The following is a 12742-nucleotide window of genomic DNA, read 5'->3' on the forward strand; positions in this document are numbered from 1 at the left end:
TAAGTAAATATGTTACCTTACATGCCCAAAGGGGCTTTGTAGCTGTGATTAAGGATTCACCTCAACCATAGTTTTTTTCCTTCTAGTTTTTATTTTTTATTAAAGTATATTTCACATACAATATATTCAGTTCAGTTCAGCTCAGTTGCTCAGTCGTGTCTGACTCTTTGTGACCCCATGGACCGCAGCACGTCCAAGTCCAAATTCAAGTGAGTCCAAGTCTTCTCCAACACCACAGTTCAAAAGCGTAGATTCTTTAGTGCTCAGCTTTCTTTATAGTCCAACGCTCACATCTATATATGACTACTAGAAAAACCATAGCTTTGACAAGGTGGACCTTTGTTGGCAAAGATATGTCTCTGTTTTTTAACATGCTGTCTAGATTGGTCATAGCTTTTCTTCCAAGGAGCAAGTGTCTTTTAATTTCATGGCTGCAGTCACCATCTGCAGAGATTTTGGAGTCCAAAAAAATAGTCTCTCACTGTTCCCACTGTCTATTTGCCATGAAGTGATGGGACCAGATGCCATGATCTTTGTTTTCTGAATGTTGAGTTTTAAGTCAACTTTTTCACTCTTCTCTTTCACTTTCATCAAGAGGCTCTTTAGTTCTTCCTCAATTTCTGCCATAAGGGTGGTGTCATCTGCATATCTGAGGTCATTGATATTTCTCCTGGCAATCTTGATTCCAGCTTGTGCTTCATCCAGCCCAGCATTACTCATGATGTACTCTGCATATGAGTTAAATAAACAGGGTGACAATATACAGCTTTGACATACTCCTTTTCCTATTTGGAACCAGTCTGTTGTTCCATGTCCAGTTCTAACTGTTGCCTTCTGACCTACATACAGAATTCTCAAGAGCCAGGTCAGGTGGTCTGGCATTCCTATCTCTTTCAGAATTTTCCACAATTTGCTGATATCCACACAGTCAAAGGCTTTGGCATAGTCAATAAAGCAGAAATAGATGTTTTTCTGTAACACTCTTGCTTTTTCCATGATCCAACAGATGTTGGCAATTTGATCTCTGGTTCCTGTCTTTTCTAAATCCAGCTTGAACATCTCGAAGTACACAGTTCACATACTGTCGAAGCCTGGCTTTGGAGAATTTTGAGCATTACTTTAGTAGTGTGTGAGATGAGTGCAATTGTGCAGTAGTTTGAGCATTCTTTGGCATTGCCTTTCTTTGGGATTGGAATGAAAACTAACCCTTTCCAGTTCTTTGGCCACTGCCAAGTTTTCCAAATTTGCTGGCATATTGAGTGTGGCACTTTCACAGCATCATCTTTTAGGATTTGAAATAGCTCAACTGGAATTCCATCACCTCCACTTGCTTTGTTTGTAGTGATGCTTCCTAAGGCCCACTTGACTTCTCATTCCAGGACGTCTGACTCTAGGTGAGTGATCATCCCATCGTGATTATCTGGGTCGTGAAGATCTTTTTTGTATTGTCCTTCTGTGCATTCTTGCTTCCTCTTCTTAATATCTTTTGCTTCTGTTAGGTCCATACCATTTCTGTGTTTATTGTGCCCGTCTTTGCATGAAATGTTCCTTTGGTATCTCTCATTTTCTTGAAGAGATCTCTAGTCTTTCCCATTCTATTGTTTTCCTCTATTTCTTTGCATTGATTACTGAGGAAGGCTTTCTTATCTCTCCTTGCTATTCTTTGGAACTCTGTATTCAGATGTTTATATCTTTCCTTTTCTCCTTTGCATTTAGCTTCTCTTCTTTTCTCAGCTATTTGTAAGGCCTCCTGAGACAACTGTTTTGCTTTTTTGCATTTCTTTTTCTTGGGGATGGTCTTGATTACTGCCTCCTGTACAAAATCATGAACCTCCATCCATAGTTCTTCAGGCACTCTGTCTGTCAAATCTAATCCCTTGAATCTATTTCTCAGTTCCACTGTATAATTGTAAGGGATTTGATTTAGGTCATACCTGCATGGTCTAGTAGTTTTCCCCTACTTTCCTCAATTTAATTCTGAATTTGGCAATAAGGAATTCATGATCTGAGCCACAGTCAGCTCCTGGTCTTGTTTTTGCTGACTATATAGAGCTTCTCCATCTTTGGCTGCAAAGAATATAATCAATCTGATTTTGGTATTGACCATCTGGTGATGTGCATATGTAGAGTCTTCTCTTGTGTTGTTGCATGAGGGTGTTTGCTATGACCAGTGCATTCTTTTGGCAAAACTCTGTTAGCCTTTGTCCTGCTTCATTCTGTACTCCAAGGCCAAATTTGCCTGTTATTCCAAATATTTCTTGACTTTCTACTTTTGCATTCCCGTCCCTTATAATGATGAGGACATCTTTTTTGTGTGTGTTAGTTCTAGAAGGTCTTGTAGGTCTTCATAGAACTGTTCGGCTTCTTCAGCATTACTGGTTGGGGCATAGACATGGATTAATGTGATATTGAATGGTTTGCCTTGGAAATGAACAGAGATCATTCTGTCATTATTGAGACTGCATCCAAGTACTGCATTTCGGACTCTTTTGTTGACTGTGATGGCTACTCCATTTCTTCTAAGGGATACAATATATTAGTTTCCAGTATACAACACAGTGATTTGACATTTATATACATTATAAGCTAATAAAAATCTATTAACCATTTGTCACATGCAAAGTTATTACAATTTTATTGAGAATATTCCCTATGCTATACATTATATCTCTGATAGTTATTTTATAACTGGTAATTTGTACCTCTTGATCCTCTTCACATATTTTGCCCAAGTTTTTACCCCTCTCTGGCAACCACTTTGTTCTCTGTATCTATGAATCTGTTTCTGTTTTGTCTTGTTTGTTCATTTGCTTTTTTTTTTTTAATTTTAAAAAGTCATTATTAAGGTTTTTGTTGAAAATAACTCACATTCAAAAGGAAAGGCCAATATGGTGTGTTATCAGAATAGAGTAAATCAGAGTTGATTGGCTGGTTAAAAAGTTGAAAGGAAACTGAGTTTTAAGAGAGTGTAAATAACTAACATATTTTAAAATGTTATATTAAAATTAGAAATTTTATACTAAAGATATACTAGAATACACTGGAATGTTTGCAAAAATGAAAAAGGGTGCTTTGTTTTTTAGATTCCACATATAAGGGAAATCACACTGCCTTTCTCTGACTTATTTCACTTGGCGTAACAGTCTCTAGGTCCATTCATAGTATTGCAAATGGCAAGATTTCATTCTTTTTTGTGACTCAGTAATATTCCATTATATCCCTCTTCACAACATTCTTTACTAAAATTTCCCTTGGGTTTTGGAATCAGTTGGGTCTGATTTTGCACAGGAAATCTGCTTATCATCTGTGGGACCCCAATAAATGTACTTTCACTTGTATGAGTGAAAACTTCCTCATCTGCAAAATGGGGAAAAAATTCATGCCTCCTCACTGGGCTCTCAGACACGTGAAATGAGACCATGTCAGGAAAGTTCTCAGCACACTGCCTTGCATACATTAGGGTTTCAAAAACTGGAAACTGAGTTTAGGAACATTATGAAAAAGGTATTCTGTTTACAGAAGCTTTTATTTCTAAATTTGTGGGAGAATAGTCTTTTTAAAAAAATATGTGTTAAATTAAATTATGTTCATTGTAAAGAAAATAACACAGAAAAGCCTAACTAAGTAAAAATAACCCCAAATACTAGCATCTAGAGATGACCACTGAAAATATTTTGGTGAGTGCCCTCTAGAATTCTCTCTAGCCTAGAGAAACAGATGCATAATTTTCCATAAATGAAAGCAAATTCTACTTACATCCTAGATATGCCTTTTTAAACACATAGTCGGTAACTATATACATATACAGTCATAGAATTATTTTTAAACTTAAGTTTACTGTGGAGAAATTTTTAAAATGTACAGAAGTAGACAAAAGAGTACAGTGAGCTCACACGTATTGTCACCTAGCTACAATAACTAGCAATTTATGGCTAGTCTCTTCCATCTTAGCTCACCTTTTTAAAAATTGGAGAATGACAGCTTTACAATGTTGTGCTGGTTTCTGCTGTACAACGTGAATCACCCTCCCTCTTGAGACTCCCTCCCCTCCCCCAGCCCCCCCCCCACCAGGTCATCACAGAGCACTGAACTGAGTTAACCCACTTTTCTAACACTAGATTATTTTAGAGCAAATTTAAAGCAAATCTATACTTTTAATTATTTAAAACAAACCTTTTAAACAAGACTGAGGACTTCCTTGGTGGTCCAATGGTTAAGAATCTGCCTGCCAAAGCAGGGGACACAGGTTTCATCCCTGGTCCAGGAAGATTCCATGTGCTGCAGGGCAACTGAGCCCACGTGCCACAGCTACTGAGCCCTCACACCCTGGGACCCACGCTGCACAGCAGGAGAGCAGCCCCCGCTCACTGCAGCTCGAGAAAGCCCACGTCAGCAACAAAGACTCAAGCGAACCAAAAACAAACAAACAAACAAAAGCCTGAAATTTGTTTCTATATTATCATGACTTTGTAAATTTCTCTTTTATGAATGTACCCATTTATATTTTTAGCTAGTTTTGTATTAATAAACATTTGCTTGTTTCCTTTTTTCCCGATGATGAGCAATGCCTTGGTGCATATTCTTTTGCTCTTAAAAAGTAAAGGCCTCCAAATACCCATGGGAATGATACTCCAAATTATTAACAACCAGTAAGACAAGGCTATGGAACAAGCAGAATAGTTGAGGGTTATGGGGTGGAACAGGGTGATAGAGAACCCCACTCCCATCCCCACACCAGGTAGTAACCACTCACTGAATCCTGAGGAAGTCTGGGGGTGCCAGGAGAATTGTGGAGGTAACCAAGGAGGCAGGCATGACATTTGAGGGGCTTGAACAATGTATATGCACAGCCAGTATGGCAGTATTTTTATATTTCAATAACTGTGCATACAAGCTAAATGTCAGCCCTCTGCCTTCATAGTCCCCCAAGAGGGAATCACTGTTAACAGCTTTTTGGGTATCTTTCCAGAAATATTCTATAATATTTAAAAAGTTTTTACATAAACAAGAACACACTTTACACACTACACCATGCCTTGCCTATTTTGGTGTATGTATATCTGGACTTTCCAGGTGGCTCAGTGGTAAAGAATCTGTCTGCCAGGCAGGAAACTCAAGTTTGATCCCCGGGTTAGGAAGATCCCCTGGAGAAGGAAATGGCGACCCACTCTAGTATTCTTGCCTGGGAAATCCCATGGACAGACGAGCTTGGCAAGCTACAAATCCAAGGGGTCACAAAACAGTTGGACACGACTTGGCAACTAAACAACAGGATATCTAATAGATATTTCCATATCAACATGGATAGATCTAATGCATACACAGTGGCTAGATGTGCATTTTATGGCTCTAAGACTATAGGGGTGTGTGTGTGTGTGTTTTAGAATCTTGCTCCTCATTCTTTTCCTTTCCTATATCTCTTTCTGATGATTTTACCCAAGACTTAGTGGACCGAATGTGCCAGTTGGTGACCCTGTAGTCACCAGTGAGCAGCTGAGCCTCCAGAAAGGTCACTGGTTAGCATTAACAATCAGAAGAAAAAAATTTTTATGAAACATCTTTCCAAAGAGCTTACCTTGGACTTCCCAAAGATTTGTTTTCCCCATGTAGTTTCTTTTCAATTCAAGAGGCTTAAAGTCACCATAAGGTTAGATAAACTCTTTTCATCAATGCAAAATAAAAATTAATTTTAGGTCAACTCTGGAGGGTTCCAGGATGCGAGACTGTAGTGGTCATTCCAAGTGATTGAAATGCCAGAGCAGAAAATCCACAGTTTTCCAGGGAATCCAGTCAAAGTCTTTCACAAAGGCTGACCTGGCATAAGCATGAATTTCCCTTCTGAAGACAGCCCAGTTTGAGTCTTTTAGTGTTGCAATGTAAGTCAAACTAGAGGAGAGAGTCACCCCTTCACTGAGACTCTCTTGTGAGAGTTAGAGTTGTGAGATTTTTCCTTAGCAGATGGTGGGGGAAGGTTTGTTTCTTTTATTGCTATGGAAACAGAACGGCAGCATCTCATTGGCTCAGGCCCTCAGCTCTTAAGAGAGAAGGCTGGAGAAGCAGCCATTAAAAAATTCTCCAAGACGTGAGACAAGATATGATTAAGACATACTACCAGAGGAAACAGAATTAAGTAGCACTCCTAGGCTTAGTAGGCTGTGGCAGGATCTGTGATGGGTTTTAGATTCTTATCATTTGCTCACAGAAACCTAAAACTCTAAAGCAGGCACTTTCTTCCTTGAATTTCAGGCTTTGAAATCTGTTAAAGCGCCAGTCCTCCGGGGCAGGAGACCTTTTCAGTTACCAAGAAGCTCAGATTTTTTCCCGGAAAGAAAACTGCTTTTACTCATTACACAAAAAAAGAAGCTTGTTTATCAAAGACCAGTAGCTTTTATTTTTATTCTACTGCACCTCACTGTATTTTACACATTTTATTTAAAAAATTGCATGAAATAATACCCTTATTACATACTATTTTATCTTTCTTTTTAAAATAATTTAAAATTTTTACTTATGTTTAAAAATTATTTTAAAAATTTATTTTATGTTGGAGCAGAATTAAGAATGTTGTGTTAGTTTCAGGTGTAGAGCAAAGTAATTTAGTTATACATATACATATGTCTATTCTTTTTCAAATTCTTTTCCTATTTATGTTACTACAGAATATTGAGCAGAGCTCCCTGCGTTATACAGTAGGTCCTTGTTGTCTATTTTAAATGCAGTAGTGTGTACATGTTAAGACCAAACTCCCAATCTATTCCTTCTTTTAACTATTTTTAACAATTCTTCTAGTTAAAATGAAAGCTGATTATAAATCCACCTTATTGATTTCATGATTTGCTGATGAGTCATACGCCAAAGCTTTTAAAACGTTGCTATAAGTTCATCCATTCATTCTACTCCATCAGTTCAGTTCAGTTCAGTCACTCAGTAGTGTCCGACTCTTTGCGACCCCATGGACTACAGCATGCCAGGCTTCCCTGTCCATCACCAACTCCTGGAGCTTGCTTAAATTCATGTCTATCGAGTCGGTGATGCCATCCAACCATCCCGTCCTCTGTCGTCCCCTTCTTCTCCTGCCTTCAATCTTTCCCAGCATCAGGGACTTTTCCAATGAGTCAGTTCTTTGCATCAGGTAGCCAAAGTTTCAGCTTCAACATCAGTCCTTCCAATGAATATTCAGGACTGATTACCTTTAGGATGGACTGGTTGGATCTCCTTGCTGTCCAAGGGACTCTCAAGAGTCTTCTCCAACACCACAGTTCAAAAGCATCAATTCTTCGGCACTCAGCTTTCTTTATAGTCCAAACTCACATCCATACATGACTACTGGAAAAACTATAGCTTTGACTAGAAGGAACTTTGTCAGCAAAGTAATCTCTCTGCCCTATAATATACTGTCTAGGTTGGTCATAGCTTTTCTTTCAAGGAGCAAGCGTCTTTTAATTTCACACATGCAGTCACCCTCTGCAGAGATTTTGAAGCACCAGAAAATAAAGTCTTTCACTGTTTCCATTGTTTCACCATCTATTTGCCATGCAATGATGGGACCAGATGCCATGATCTTAGTTTTCTGAATGTTGAGCTTTAAGCCTGGTTTTTCCACTCACTTCTTTCACTTTCATCAAGAGGCTCTTTAGTTTTTCTTCACTTTCTGCCATAAGGGTGGTGTCATCTGCATATCTGAGGTTATTGATATTTCTCCCAACAATCTTGATTCCAGCTTGCGCTTCATCCAGCCTAGCGTTTCTCATGATGTACTCTGCATAGAAGTTAAATATGCAGGGTGACAACATACAGCCTTGACGTACTGCTTTCCACATTTGGAACCAGTCTGTTGTTCCACGTCCAGTTCTAACTGTTGCTTCTTGACCTGCATACAGATTTCTCAAGAGGCAGGTCAGGTGATCTGGTATTCCCATCTCTTGAAGAATTTTCAGTTTGTTGTGATCCACATAGTCAAAAGCTTTGGTGTAGTCAATAAAGCAGAAGTAGATACTTTACTGGAACTCTCTTGCTTATGTGATGATCCAGCAGATGTTGGCAATTTGATCTCTGGTTCCTCTGCTTTTTCTAAAAACCAGCTTGAACATCTGGAAGTTCATGGTTCACATATTGTTGAAGCCTGGCTTGGAGAATTTTGAGCATTACTTTGCTAGCCTGTGAGATGAGTGCAATTATGCAGTAGTTTAAACATACCTTGGCATTGCCTTTTCTTTGGGATTGGAATGAAAACTGACCTTTTCCAGTCCTGTGGCCACAGATGAATTTTTCAAATTTGCTAGCATATTGAGTGCAGCACTTTCACAGCATCATCTTTTAGTATTTGAAATAGCTCAACTGGAATTCCATCACCTCCACTAGCTTTGTTTGTAGTGATGCTTCCTAAGGCTCACTTGACTTTGCATTCCAGGATGTCTGGCTGTAGATAAGTGATCACACTATCGTGGTTATCTGGGTCATGAAGATCTTTTTTGTATAGTTCTTCTGTGTATTCTTGTCACCTATTTTTAATATCTTCTGCTTCTGTTAGGCCAATATCATTCTGTCCTTTATTGTGCTCATCTTTGTATGAAATGTTTCCTTGGTATCTCTCATTTTCTTGAAGAGATCTCTGGTTTTCCCCATTCTATTGTTTTCCTCTATTTCTTTGCATTGATCACTGAGGAAGGATTGCTTATCTCTCCTTGCTATTCTTTGGAACTTTGCATTCAAATGGGTATATCTTTCCTTTTCTCCTTTGCATTTAACTTCTCTTCTTTTCTCAGCTAGGCAATGGCACCCTACTCTAGTACTCTTGCCTGGAGAATCACAGGGTGGAGGAGCCTGGTAGCCTGCAGTCCATGGGGTTGCTAAGAGTCGGACAGGACTGAGCGACTTCACTGTCACTTTTCACTTTCATGCATTGAAGAAGGAAATGGCAACCCACTCCAGTGTTCTTGCCTGGAGAATCCCAGGGACAGGGGAGCCTGGTGGGCTGCCGTCTATGGGGTCGCACAGAGTCAGACATAACTGAAGTGACTTAGCAGCAGCAGCAGCTTTTCTCAGCTATTTGTAAGGCCTCCTCAGACAGCTATTATGCTTTTTTGCATTTCTTTTTCTTAGGGATGGTCTTGATTACTGCTTCCTGTACAATATCATGAACCTCTGTCCATAGTTATTCAGGCATTCTGTCTATCAGATCTAATCCCTTGAATCTATTTCTCACTTCTACTGTATAATCATAAGGGATTTGTTTAGGTCATACCTGCACGGTCTAGTGGTTTTCCCTACTTTCTTCAATTTAAGTCTGAATTTGGCCATAAGGAGTGCATGATCTCAGCTACAGTCAGCTCCTGGTCTTGTTTTTGCTGACTTTATAGAACTTCTCCATCTTTGGCTACAAAGAATATAATCAATCTGATTTCGGTATTGATCATCTGGTGATGTGCATGTGTAGTCTTCTCTTGTATTGTTAGAAGAGGGTGTTTGCTCTGACCAGTGTGTTATTTTGGCAAAACTCTGTTAGCTTTTGCCCTGCTTCGTTTAGTACTCCAAGATCAATTTGCCTGTTACTCCTTGACTCTTACTCCTTACTCCTGTTACTCCCTGGTATCTCTTGACCTCCTACTTTTGCATTCCAGCCCCCTATCATGAAAAGGACATCTCTTTTGGGTGTTAGTTCTAGAAGGTCTTCATAGAACTGTTCAACTTCAGCTTCTTCAGCATTACTGGTTGGAGCATAGACTTGGATTACTGTGATACTGAAAGGTTTGTGTTGGAAATGAACAGAGATCATTCTGTCATTTTTGAGATTGCATTCAAGTACTGCATTTCAGACTCTTTTGTGGACTATGAGGGTTACTCCATTTCTTCTAAAGGATTCTTGCCCACAGTAGTAGATATAATGGTCATCTGAGTTAAATTCACCCATTCCAGTCCATTTTAGTTCACTGATTCCTAAAATGTTGATGTTCACTCTTGCCCTCTCCTGTTGACCGCTTCCAATTTACCTTGATTCATGGACCTAACACCCAGGTTCCAATGCAATATTTTTCTTTACAGCATCACACTTTATTTCCATCACCAGTCAGATCCACAACTGGGTGTTGTTTTAGCTTTGACTCCATCTCTTCATTCTTTCTTGAGTTATTTCTCCACTCTTCTCCAATAGCATATTGGGGACCTACCCACCTGGGGAGTTCATCTTTCAGTGTACTATCTTTTTGCCTTTTGTACTATTCATGGGGTTCTGAAGGCAAGAATACTTGCCGTTTCCTTCTCCAGTGGACCATGTCTTGTCACAACTCTCCATCGTGACCTGTCTGTCTTGGGTGACCCTACATGACATGGATCATAGTTTCAGTGGGTTAGACAAGGCTGTGGTCCATGTGAGCAGTTTGATTAGTTTTCTTTGATTGTGGTTTTTATTCTGTCTGCCCTCTGATGGATAAGGATAAGAGGCTTATGGAAGCTTCCTGATGGGAGAAACTGACTGAGGGGGAAACTGGGTCTTGTTCTGATGGGCAGAACAAAAGCTAGAGAGGTGATGGAATTTCAGGTGAGCTATTTCAAATTGTAAAAGATGATGGTGTAAAAGTGCTGCACTCAATATGCTAGCAAATTTGGAAAACTCAGCAGTGGCCACAGGACTGGAAAAGGTCAGTTTTCATTCCAATTCCAAAGAATGGCAATGCCAAAGAATGCTCAAACTACTGCACAATTGCAGTCATCTCACAGGCTAGCAAAGTAATGCTCAAAATTCTCCAAGCCAGGCTTCAACAATACATGAGCCATGAACTTTCAGATGTTCAGGCTGGTTTCAGAACAGGCAGAGGAACCAGAGATCAAATTACCAACATCTGCTGGATCATCAAAAAAAAGCAAGAGAGTTCCAGAAACACATCTATTTCTGTTGTATTGACTATGCCAAAGCCTTGACTGTGTGGATCACAATAAACTGTGGAAAATTCTGAAAGAGATGGGAATACCAGACTACCTGACCTGCTTCTTGAGAAACCTGTATGCAGGTCAGGAAGCAACAGTTAGAACTGGACATGGAACAACAGACTGGTTCCAAATAGGAAAAGGAGTACGTCAAGGCTGTATGTTGTCACCCTGCTTATTTAACTTATATGCAGAGTACATCATGAGAAATGCTGTACTGGAAGAAGAACAAGCTGGAATCAAGATTGCCGGGAGAAATATCAATAACCTCAGATATGCAGATGACACCACCCTTATGGCAGAAAGTGAAGAAAAACTAAAGAGCCTCTTGATGAAAGTGAAACAGTTGGCTTAAAGCTCAACATTCAGAAAACTAAGATCATGGCATCTGGTCCCATCATTTCATGGCAAACAGATGGGGAAACAGTGGAAACAGTGGCTGACTATTTTTATGGGCTCCAAAATCACTGCAGATGGTGACTGTAGCCATGAAATTAAAAGATGCTTACTGGTTGGAAGAAAAGTTATGGCCAACCTAGACAGCATATTAAAAAGCAGAGACTTTACTTTGTCAAGAATGGTCCATCTAGTCAAGGCTATGGTTTTTCCAGTAGTCATATATGGATGTGAGAGGTGGACTATAAAGAAAGCTGAATGCCCAAGAATTGATGTTTTTGAACTGTGGTGTCGGAGAAGACTCTTGAGAGTCCCTTGGACAGCAAGGAGATTCAAACAGTCCATCCTAAAGGAAATCAATCCTGAATATTCACTGGAAAGACTGATATTGAAGCTGAAACTCCAATACTTTGGTCACCTGATGCATAGAGCTGACTCATTTGAAAAGATTCCGATGGTGGGAAAGATCGAAGGCAGATGGAGAAGAGGATGACAGAGGATGAGATGGTTGGATGGCATCACTGACTCAATGGGCATGAGTTTGAGTAAACTCTGGGAGTTGGTGATGGACAGGGAGGTCTGGTGTACTGCAATTCATGGGGTTGCAGAGTCGGACATGACTGAGCGACTGAACTGAACTGAGTGACTGAACTGAAGTGAACTGAACTGATGGGTGAGGACATGCTCAGTGAATCTTTAATCCAATTTTCTGTTGATGGGCAGTGCTCTGTTCCCTCCCTGTTGTTTGACCTGAGGCCAAACTATGGTGGGGGTAATGAAGATAATGGTGACCTCCTTCCAAAGGTCCCATGCATGCACTGCTGCACTCAGTGCCCCAATCCTGCAGCAGGCCACTGCTGACTCACGCCTCTGCCGGAGACTCCTGGACCTTCATGGACAAGTCTGGGTCAGTATCTTGTGGGGTCACTGCTCCTTTCTCCTGGGTCCTGGTATGCACCTCCAAGAGTCTATTTCTCCAGTCCTGTGTAAATTCTGTCAGCTGTATGGTGGAGTTAATGGCGACCTCCTCCAAGAGGGCTTATTCCATTCCCAGGTCTGCCGCACCCAGAGCCCCTGCCCTTGTGGCAGGGCACTGCTGACCCATACCTCTGCAGGAGACACTCAAACACTCAAAGGCAGGTCTGGCTCAATCTCCATGGGGTCTCCTGGTGCACACAAGATTTTGTTTAAGCCCTCTGAGTGTCTCTGGTGGGTATGGGGTTTGATTCTAAATGCAATTTTGCCCCTCCTAACATCTTGCTGAGGCTTCTCCTTTGCCCTTGGATGTGGGATATCTTTTTTTTTTTTTGGTGGGATCCAACATTTTCCTGTCAACGGTTGTTCAGCAGCAACTTGTAATTTTGGAGTTCTCACAGGAGAAGATGAGGGCATGTCCTTCTACTCCACCATCTTGTACTTACTA

General features: G+C 40.3%; 1 protein-coding gene across 2 annotated transcripts in view; it reads right to left on the reverse strand.

Annotated features, from left to right (window-relative positions):
* FLACC1 (flagellum associated containing coiled-coil domains 1) overlaps nucleotides 1-6106 on the reverse strand; it is a 108191-nt gene extending 102085 nt beyond the window's left edge. Inside the window, exon 1 of one of the 2 annotated variants that reach the window (XR_009491239.1) lies at nucleotides 5576-6106. The gene's annotated coding sequence lies outside the window, so the exon portion shown is untranslated. The remainder of the gene's footprint in view (nucleotides 1-5575) is intronic. The other variant, XM_005202673.5, reaches the window with a different exon arrangement.
* Nucleotides 6107-12742: the final 6636 nt, after the last annotated feature.

Source organism: Bos taurus, chromosome 2, assembly GCF_002263795.3.
Source record: "Bos taurus isolate L1 Dominette 01449 registration number 42190680 breed Hereford chromosome 2, ARS-UCD2.0, whole genome shotgun sequence".
Lineage (NCBI taxonomy): Eukaryota > Metazoa > Chordata > Mammalia > Artiodactyla > Bovidae > Bos > Bos taurus.